This window comes from Camellia sinensis, chromosome 5, assembly GCF_055761805.1.
Source record: "Camellia sinensis isolate YWXY chromosome 5, ASM5576180v1, whole genome shotgun sequence".
Classification (NCBI taxonomy): Eukaryota; Viridiplantae; Streptophyta; class Magnoliopsida; order Ericales; family Theaceae; genus Camellia; species Camellia sinensis.
In genome coordinates this window covers 194,280,758-194,291,586 of record NC_138965.1, presented here as the reverse complement: position 1 = coordinate 194,291,586, position 10,829 = coordinate 194,280,758, and positions in this window count along the sequence as shown.

The following is a 10,829-nucleotide window of genomic DNA, read 5'->3' as shown; positions in this document are numbered from 1 at the left end:
TAACTTTCACATATGTATGGACTCAAGAGGTGGCTCGTACGGATTCTAGAGGTAACTCGCATTGCAGCACTTAGTTCCGTACAACACTTTGTTTCATACTAGAATTTCATAAGTCTTAAAGGCCGAATCATCATATCATGTCTTAGCATAGCATAATTGGAACAGTAATAGAAATAATTCCAGTTTTCGTAGAATACCATTATGTAATAATGCCCATAAGTTTCCCATAGCTTGGTTACAAATTAATACAGGTGTCTCGCAGACAACTGAATAATAATAATAACAACTGTTAACTGAGGTCACATATATCATTACCATATGCTTAATAAGGACAGAATAACCCACATCCTAACGTGAGTCCCATAAGAATGTTACACATTTGCATGTTTGTCATAGGTTCTTAACGACCTTAGGTCCATATGTATCACAATGGAATAATCTTAGTTTCATACAGATACTTGGTTTAAAGATGAACATAATTCCATATATTCATTCAGAAACGACGTGGTTTTCTTATAAATAACAGAGAATTATTATTCGTTATTAACAGAACATAGTCATTTCAAAGTCATACCGATGTATGCCAATCTTTCAACGTTCACATTGACTTTCAATCATCATAAATGTTCGTGTAACATGTTCGTGTAACACTTACAAGAAACAAAGCGTTAGTGATAATAGTTATCAATGATAAATAAAATGTATGTCTTCGTACTATTACTCACAGTGTTGTGATGACGTGCTTGTTCCTCCCGTAGTGTGCCCTGCACACATTCAAACTTACAAATTAGTTCACTTCTCTTTGTTAAATCCTCTCTTGGTTCAATTCACTTCGAATGAATTTTACACATGTTAATAGGCATAAAATGCAAATTCTAAAATTATCCGAGGGTTCAGCACGCAAAACAGAGAAACCCGTATTTTCCCACATGTGCCGCACGTGCGGCTGGGATCCCCGCACGTGCGGCGGCTGGTCCCGCACGTGCGGCCCGCACGTGCGGCCCGCACGTGTCTTTTTGGCAGAATCAAAACCCCAAATTTGTTCTTCTCCCGCACGTGCAGCCACAACCCCCGCACGTGCGGCCATTGGCTCCCGCACGTGCGGCCATGAATCCCGCACGTGCGGCGATTCTGCAATTTCAGTCCGAATTTTGCTTCAAAATCACATCCTTTTGGGACACTTCCACAAGGCTCAAATTAACATGTTTAATCAATAAAACATAACCTAAAACTCATGTTAATAGGATCTCCAAATACATACATATCAATCTAGACATAAACTAGATTCTTGATTCTCAAACATAACTAAACTTTCTTATGCATTCAACATCACATATATATGCATGGTGAATTCTTCATAATTCTCATGAGAAACAAAAGATAATTTCCCCACATATATGCATAGACAACATAATTGAAAATCATCCAATTTGAAAGCATGTTCCAAGTCCAGGTTGTACAATTATGATGGAATCACACTCAAATTCAAGAGAGGAGTTAGAGAAGCTAAAGAACTTACTTCTGAGCTTAGATCTTTCCAATTCTCTCTAGATTATTCAATCTCTAATCTTGTTGAAGTTTCCCCTCTAGGTCTTCTCTCACTCAATCCTTCCTTGTTCCACTCTTCCCTTCACTTGTCTCCCAAGGGGGTTTTATGAGAAATTCCTAAGTCTTCTTCAAAGAGGCTTCTCATAGACATATATATATACATATATTGAATAAAGACAAAAATCAATCGTTCAAACATCCGAAATTGAAATTTCCCAAACATGCTCAATATTACATAAAAATTATGCTGATCATATATATATAATCAATTTCAGTTAATTAAGCCACTAAGGCTTCCAATTTCTGCTTCTAACTTAGAGATGTAACAGATATTTTCCCTTGTTGAACAGATGGATATCTTTAAACATGGGGTTTACTTACTTAGCCTCAATTTCTCATGGAATTTCACAACAAGCATTCAAAAACACAGAATAGGGTCTGAAAATATATTAGAAAACATACACAAGGGTCGGGTTATTACAAAATGCTTCTTATTACTTAAAATTTACGATGATTCCAAATACAAAAGCAATTTCGGATAATCAGGCTTCCAAGGCCCTCAATTTCTGATCCAAACATTATAATCATAACAGAGATTTTTCTTATCAAACAGATACGCATCCTTAATCATAGGATTCATTTAATTAATCTTAATTTCACATAAAATTTCACAATAAGCATTTGAATGCACAGAACGTGGGATTGATATGATACCAGAAACACATATGAGGGTTGGGTTATTACAGCAAGATTGGGCATAGCCTAAGAGTGTGTTTGAGATCCGCAGTTTTCTGAGATTAGCTGGGTATTACCGTCGGTTTGTGAAAGATTTCTCCAGGCTAGCTTCGCCGTTGACTAGATTGACTCGGAAAGGAGTCAAATTTGTGTGGAGTGAGACTTGTAAAAAGTCGTTCGAGGAGCTAAAGGTTAGATTGACCACCACTCCGGTTTTGATTATTCCGGAGAGAGGGTTGGGTTACGCAGTTTATTGTGATGCCTCACGAGAGGGTTTGGGTTGTGTGTTGATGCAAGAAGGGAAAGTGGTAGCTTATGGCTCACGTCAGTTGAAAATTCACAAGAAGAATTACCCTACACACGACCTAGAGTTAGCAGCAGTGATCTTTGTCTTGAAAATTTGGAGGCATTACCTTTATGGTGAGAGATTCGAGGTGTTCTCGGACCACAAGAGTTTGAAGTATTTGTTCACACAGAGAGACTTGAATTTGAGGCAGAGGAGGTGGATGGAGTTCATTGAGGACTATGACTTTGAGTTGCATTATCATCCGGGGAAGGCCAATGTTGTGGCCGATGCCCTTAGTAGGAAATCCATTAGTGTTGTAGCTTGTATTGCCATCCGAGAATGGGGGATGTTGGGAGCACTTGGCGAGTTTGATTTGCACCTGAGCGAATCGGTTGAGGCTGCGACCTTGTTTTTTGTTGTAGCGCAGCCTACACTTGTGACTAGAGTGTTAGAGGCGCAGAGAGGTGACCTTGAGGTAGAGTCCTTCCGAGAGAAGATCTCCGGTGGGAAAGTCGAGAAGGGTTTGACGGTGTATCCCGACCAGAGTGTGAGATACCGAGACCGTTTATTTGTGCCGGAGTCTTGTCGAGAGGAAGTACTTCGAGAGTTCCATCATTTGCGCCTTGCGGTGCATCCGGGAGGCACTAAGATGTATCGAGATTTGGGTCGCCAGTTTTGGTGGCGGGGTATGAAGAGAGATGTGGCTGTTTTCGTATCGAAGTGCCTTACTTGCCAGCAAGTGAAGACCGAGCATCAGAGGCCAGCGGGTTTGTTGCAACCCTTGCCTATTGCCGAGTGGAAGTGGGAGCATGTCACTATGGACTTCGTTGTAGGTCTTCCGAGGACTCAGCGGGGTAGTGATGCTATCTGGGTGGTTGTTGACCGGTTAACTAGGTCGGCGCACTTTATTCCCATGCGCGTGAGAGATTCGGTAGATCATCTTGCCGACTTGTATATTCGGGACATAGTGAGATTGCACGGGGTCCCAGTGACGATCGTCTCAGATAGAGATCCTCGTTTTACTGCTAGGTTGTGGCAGAGTTTGCAGAGTGCCTTGGGCACTAAGTTGACCTTTAGTACGGCTTATCATCCGCAGACTGACGGGCAGTCCGAGCGTACTATTCAGATCCTTGAGGATATGCTTCGGGGTTGTGTCCTTGACTTTAGTGGGACATGGGAGAGGCACTTACCATTGGTGGAGTTTGCCTACAATAACAGTTTTCAGTCTAGTATCGGTATGGCACCGTTTGAGGCCTTGTATGGCCGACCGTGTAGGTCTCCAGTGGGTTGGGCCGAGGTGGGTGATGCACCTTTGTTGGGTCCGGAATTGGTTAGGGCGACGACGGAGAAAGTTCAGCTTATCCATTGGAGGCTTGTTACAGCCCAGAGTCGCCAAAAGAGTTATGCCGACCGTAGGAGGAGACCTTTGGCGTTTGAGATAGGTGATCATGTTTTCTTGAAAATATCACCTAGGCGAGGTTTGATGAGGTTTGGGAAGAGTGGGAAGTTATCCCTTCGGTTTGTTGGTCCCTTTGAGATCCTTGAGAGGATTGGGGAGGTCACTTACCGTTTGGCTTTACCGCCGCAGTTGTCCGGGGTGCATGACGTCTTTCATGTTTGTATGCTTTGGAAGTATGAGCCGGATCCATCGCATGTGCTAGATTGGACCGACTTAGAGGTAGATGAGGATGCCTCGTATGAGGAGAGACCGGTTCGGGTCTTGGATAGGCGGGATCAAGTCCTGCGTGGCAAGACCATCCCTTTGGTAAAGGTTTTGTGGAAACATCACGGAGTGGAGGAAGCCACTTGGGAACGTGAGTTGGAAGTCCGCGAGAAATATCCGGACTTGTTTATTGATGAGTAATCTTGTATTTAGATTTTGTAATATTGCTGGACTTAAGAGCTTTATATATGTCTTAAGTTGTAAAACATTGGTAATGTTTTGGTTTAATGGAAATATGTTGTAGAACTTACCTTGATATGGGAAGTTGATTATGATATTGCATATGTTGGCTATATTGTAAAATTGGAGTTGTATCATGTATATTGATAATGATATGAACTGTGAACCATGCATGTTGAAAATGGTTGGAAATGGAAGGAAATTGCATGATAATAATGCACTTATAATATACATTGTGAAATACCCCTTAAAAGGGATGGAATTGACCGGTAATGGGTTGAAATGTTTAAATATCAAGTTGTAATATTGTTGGACATGGAGAAAACTTTTTTCTGAAACTGTATTTAATTTCGGGGATGAAATTCTTTAAGGGGGGGAGGTTATAGCGATCCCGGTTTCCCCTTTTCTTTAACTGTTGTACCCGTGCTTAGGTTCCGTGGAGTTGGTAGTTGTATATGTCTTGTTTACATCCTTTACTCCTGGCATTCGAGTCTTGAGTTGTGTTGGGCGAGTTTGAAATAGGTTGGTTGAACTTAGAAACCAAAAGTAGTTGCCCAGATTTTGGCCCTCACGCTCGAGCAGGGATTTTGACACTCGAGCGGGCCCTTTGTTGTTGTCTGTTCGCTCGAGCGGGGTTTTCGACGCTCGAGCGTAGTTTTCCATCTTCCAGTGTCTCTTCTGCAGAGTTGTACGCTCGAGCGGGAGTTTTGACGCTCGAGCTGGTTGTTGTGTGTGACGCTCGAGCGGGAGGGTTGACGCTCGAGCGGAGACCTGGTTCTGTAAAAGTTCTGAGAGTGTGTATCCGCCGCTCGAGCGGGATTGTTGACGCTCGAGTGGGAGTCTGTCGCTCGAGCGGGGCGACTTTTATATAAATCCGAGATCTGACTTTTGGATCACTTTTTCAAGATCGTTTCTCTCTTACTTTTTCAAAAAGCCATTTTCAGAGCTTCTCACTCTAAAACCGGCCCTTCTCTCTTAGATTTGATCTAGTAGGAGTTGTTTGCTCACTTTTGGTCTTTACGAAAGTTGTGTTGATCGTCGAGGGCTACATTTTAATCTGAAAATTTCAGAATTTGAAGCATTTTGGTTTTGGTCTTCATCTCCATTGGAGCTCAAACTTTGAGGTAGGGATATCCTACTCCTCTTTATGAGTTTTGTCTTTAAATCTTGGCATTTCGATATGTTGGGAGTTGTTGGTTAATTTTGAGGAAGTTCGGGCTTTTGTGTAAATTTACAAGAGTTGGGGTTTTAACTATATCAAACCTAGATGCATGTTTGGCATGGAAAATGTGAAATTAATGTTAAGACATTAATGAAAGTGGAACCTAAGGGTTGTAATGTTAATTATGAAAAATGCCCTAATTACATTGATTGATTAATTTGTATAATTAATTATTGGAAATGAGGAATTGAATTGAGAATGTGGAAATTGGAAAAGGAAGAGGTTAAAGGGTGTAGTTGGATTATTTATCACTCACCTAGTTGAAATGTTGATTATATATCCATTGTTGCATTTATTTTCTGTATAGAAATAACTGCTTTGGGCTATCGGCGGAGGATAGTCGTGATTGTTGTAGACAATGCATGATGATTAGGCAAACAGAAACTAATCACTGAAATGAGTCATTAAGTATGATGATTGAAAGAACACGTTAAATTTATGTGTTGTGTGATGATGTGTATAATTATTGTTTATATGCATTGTGTTGTGTTGGAGGGGATAGGGGATGCACTCCACGGTTTAGGGGAAGATAGGGGATGGACTTCTAAACCGGATATTGTTGGGAGGAGATAGGGGATGGACTCCGTAGATAGAGCTCATATGCTTATCTAGTGATGTATTGACAGAGCTCATACGCTTGTCATTGGAATTGTGATAGTGCTCATATGCATATCTGTGGAAGTGATGATATAGCTTGTATGCTTATCTATTGTTGTGTGATATAGCTAGTATGCTTAACTATTATGAAATGGGAAGTGTTTGATATGAGTTACTGTCTCATATGAGTTGTTGGCCAGGTTCTGAGCCATGGTTGTGAATTAAGAATTGAAAGGAACTGGAAAATGAATTGTAACATGGACTTGTATGTCATGAAACTGTAAAGTGTGATAAGAGAAAGTATCAGTGTTGGCCATCTATCAACTGCTAATCTTTTAGTCATTGTTCATATTTGGTTTAGTGTATTTCTACTGGGCTGTGGCTCACCCTATATGGGAATATCATTTTCAGGTGCAGGTACCATGCCACCTCCAAGGACGTAGCTTGGGAGGCTAGAGGCGGACACACTTTTGTTGTCTTATTTTTGATGTATTACATGTAAATTCAAGCCAAGGGCTTAATGTGTAAATGAGTTAGCACTCTTTTGTTGGAACCAAGTGTTAACTTGGAAAGCTGTAAGCCCGCAGGGCATTTGCTTTTTTTGATTAACATGTAATAATTTTGTAAAGAACTACTCTGATGAATAGAAGAATGTTTATCTTTATTACCAATACATGTCTCTATTGATGGGTTTAATGTGTTATTTTGAGGGTGTTACAGCGTAACCCAGACAGACCAGTATAGCACACAATACAAACCAGCATCATGAAGATAACAGAGCCAAACCCACGAAAGTCCATTCACTTGATACATAATCTGATTTGTTGCAGATTTGAAACAAACTGATTAATGGAGTAATCTTTTCCCACCAATTTTGCTTTCATCCACATGGCTACTCTAACCTTAATAAGATCACATAGCTTTTCCATATCGGGTTGTACCATATTGAAGATAACATCATTTTTGTGTTTCCACACCGACCAAAACACTACTATTGGTATTACTTTCCATATCTGCATTTCCCATTTTTTTAGACTTCCATCCAAACCACCACTGAAACAAGCATTCTACTATACCAGGAATTACCCATTGCACACCCCACCATTTGATGATATTAGACCAGATTTTCCAGACAAAGGGACAATGTAGCATTATGTGGTTTAAGGATTCCTCCCCTGATCTACATAGAACATAGCTTGAATCCACATTGGCATCAACAACCCAAATCTTTTCCAAAAAATCAATTGTCTTTAACGTGGTGGGTATGATGTGACACTCTAAAAACAAATTAAAAACTGTTTAGTGTATTTTTTCCAAACGTGACAACGTGGCGGGTATGATGTGACACTCTAAAAAAAATTAAAAACTCCTCAGTGTACTTTTCCTGAACGTGACATGTGACACTCCAATGTGGCGGGTATGATGTGAACTCTAAAAAAATTAAAAAAATCTTTAATGTACTTTTGTCAAATGTAACACTCTAACGTGGCGGGTATAATGTAACACTAAAAAACTCTTTAGTGTACTTTTTCCAAATATGACACTCCAATATGGTGGGTAAATGAGTCATTACACATCCAAAAGGACTAAATGGATCACAAGAAAAAATATAGGACTATATATGGATTACAAGTTCAAAATATGAGACTTATTGGTCAATCTCCTATTTATTTTTGTAATTTATCTAAGAAATTTTAAGAGTCATTCTATAAATATCGTAGTAATATTCATAAATTAGCAAGTTAATAATATAACTTCAAAAAATAAAATTCTATTTATATATAAAATTCATACAAAAGCTTGACAAAAATAATGTGATATTATTATTATTATTATTATAAATAAATTCTTATTTGATAATATTTTGTTTTGAAGTGAAAGATCCATGTATGAAATTTTTGATAACATCACTCTTTTGAAATATATGGCCATTTTTTAAAATCATTTTATAAATCCAAATATATGGTATTATAATGAGCTCGTTTGGAAAGTTGATTATTAGTTGATTTTTAATTTTTTTTTGGCTATTTTAACCTGATTAAAAAATTTTGTTTGGGAAGATAATTGACTTTTTTATTTTTTGTTTTTATAATTGATTTGTGTGTTATGAGAGAAAAAATAAAATGATTATAATTTAAATGTAACATTTTATCTTATTAACTATTTTAATCGAAACTCTTATTTCCAAACATGATCAATATAAGAAAAAATTAAAATTTTCATTTTTATAGTTGGACCCAAATTTTAATTTTGTCTTTTCCATCTAAGTTAGCCCAATTTCAATCAATCAATCAATCATATGGTTTGTGGCAGATGGACCACGCAGTAAGATTTGGGGTGCATCCAAGCCCTATAACTCTGCACATTCAGCAATCGGCGGCGGCGGCTGCCACAGTTCTCCTACATCGGTGACAAAACGACCGAAATCTGCCGTTTGCAACGCCATGTTGTACGGGACTTGCATCGGCCATGCTAATAATCGGGCACATCCTTTTATTATTTATATTCACTCATCACTGCCGCATTAATGTATAGCTAATTACAGTTTTTGTATTTTGTTTTTGTGTCATTTTAGTTTATAAAATTTTAATTAACTCAATTTTAATTTTTAATTTTAGATTTTGTATTAATTTAGTCCAATTGATAATATTTATTAAAAAATTATAAAGAACAATGATCACACACATAGTTCATGTGTGCATTTTCTATCAAATAACACTAATAATTATAATAAATTGGAACAAATTGAGACAAAATCATAAATTTAGAGTTAAAATTAAGCTAATTAAAATTATAGAGATTAAAATGACACACGAATCAAAATACAAAGATTATTAGTGAGGTAATGTTATGGTACATACTCCTCAAAAGTTGTCATACCATATGCACATTTGTTACGTATTTTTGTGATATATGTTACAAATTTTTGTAATAAATATTATATATTTTTTGGTAGAGTTACAAAAATACATAATATTTGTCACAAAAATATATAATATATACAATAAATATACATAACAGAGTGTATATGGTACACACCTTTTGAGGAGTGTGTACCATAAAAATTTCTATTACTTTTGTGTAAGCAGCAATTGAAGGTAAAACAAAATAAAGCCTCTCTGTCTGGACTATAAGATGATGAGAAAATTTTCTTTTTTTAAGTGACATGTAAGGTTGCAAAAATATAATTAATTAACGAGATTAATTCGATTAGTTAAAATTATTTAAGTCTGTCAAGGTTGAAAATTGCATCTCGAACTTAGAGGACCAAAAATCCATCTCTATACTTCTGATATTTTTAGGAATCACATTTGGTGCTACTGAGATGATGCTGCGTTGCTGAAATGTTGAGATAATGCTATTTTTTTGCTTAACTAGGTGGAGCTAATAGTTTCAAGGGGTGATTTTTGTCATTGGTTGATCCTAAGAAAGGTGTTGTTTATGGATATTGGTGTAGCGATCCCGGTTTCGACCATTCTTTCATGTGTTTGCCACTTCGCTGAGTATGTCAGGGATCGAGCTGCCCGGTCAACTTGCGGGGGTCCAGGGGGTAGCGCCCCTTGGCGGGTTAGAGGGTAGCGCCCTGGCGGGGTCAGGAGGCAGCACTCCCGAAGCAAAAATGCAAAATGCATTCGAAACTGCTTGAGCCGCACGTGTGGAAAATGGGGGAGGGCTCGTTTGGCTACTGTAATAAATGCAGGTGTGGGAGTGCAAGTGCGAGAGACGCGCCGCACGTGCGATGGTAGGTGAGTCTGAAATTTTGGTCTTTTCTTCTCTTCAGGCTGAGTGTATCTCACTCTTGTTAGGTTTCTTTCTCTCTAAAAACGCTTTCCTCTTCCTTCTCTCTCTATTTCCCTACGCCAAATTGGATCAAAACCTTTATTTCTCAAGTTCCTTTAGAGTTCTACCATAGGTTCTTCATCCAAGTTGGTTAACTTCTCGAGGGCTTCGTTGTGTGTGGTGAAGATCGAGTTTCAACAACGTTGATTTTGGGGGTTTCATCTCATTTCTTCTTCAAAACTTGAGGCAGCAATTTTCTTAGAGTTATATATATATATATATATATATATTTGCAAGATCTAGATGATTTTCGAAATCATCTTTCGATAGCTTTGAAATTGATTGTTGATTCAAGAAGTTGAGCGATTTTGAAAGTGGGTTTGTCTCTTGTTCTTTTAAAATGACCTTATGGGTTTTGATCTTCGTTGATTGAAGAAATGATGATTTTGGAAAGTTTTCTTTCAAAAGATTTGAGTTGTATAGTTTTGGTGAGAAAATCTAGAATTTGGGGATTTTTTTAAAAGAGACTAAAAATCCATGAATGATATTGTTATATTTATTTTGTGTGTCAAAATAAATGAATGTTTGGAAAATTTCTTATTTATATTTATATAAATGATGAATTTCAAGGAATATGAGAATTGTTGTCCATTTTGGAAATTATTGTTCAAAACGTTGAAATAGTCTTGAAATGACTAACTATTGAGGATACTTAAGAAGAGGAAATTGTGTTATTTCTTGGATGATGAATTGGAATA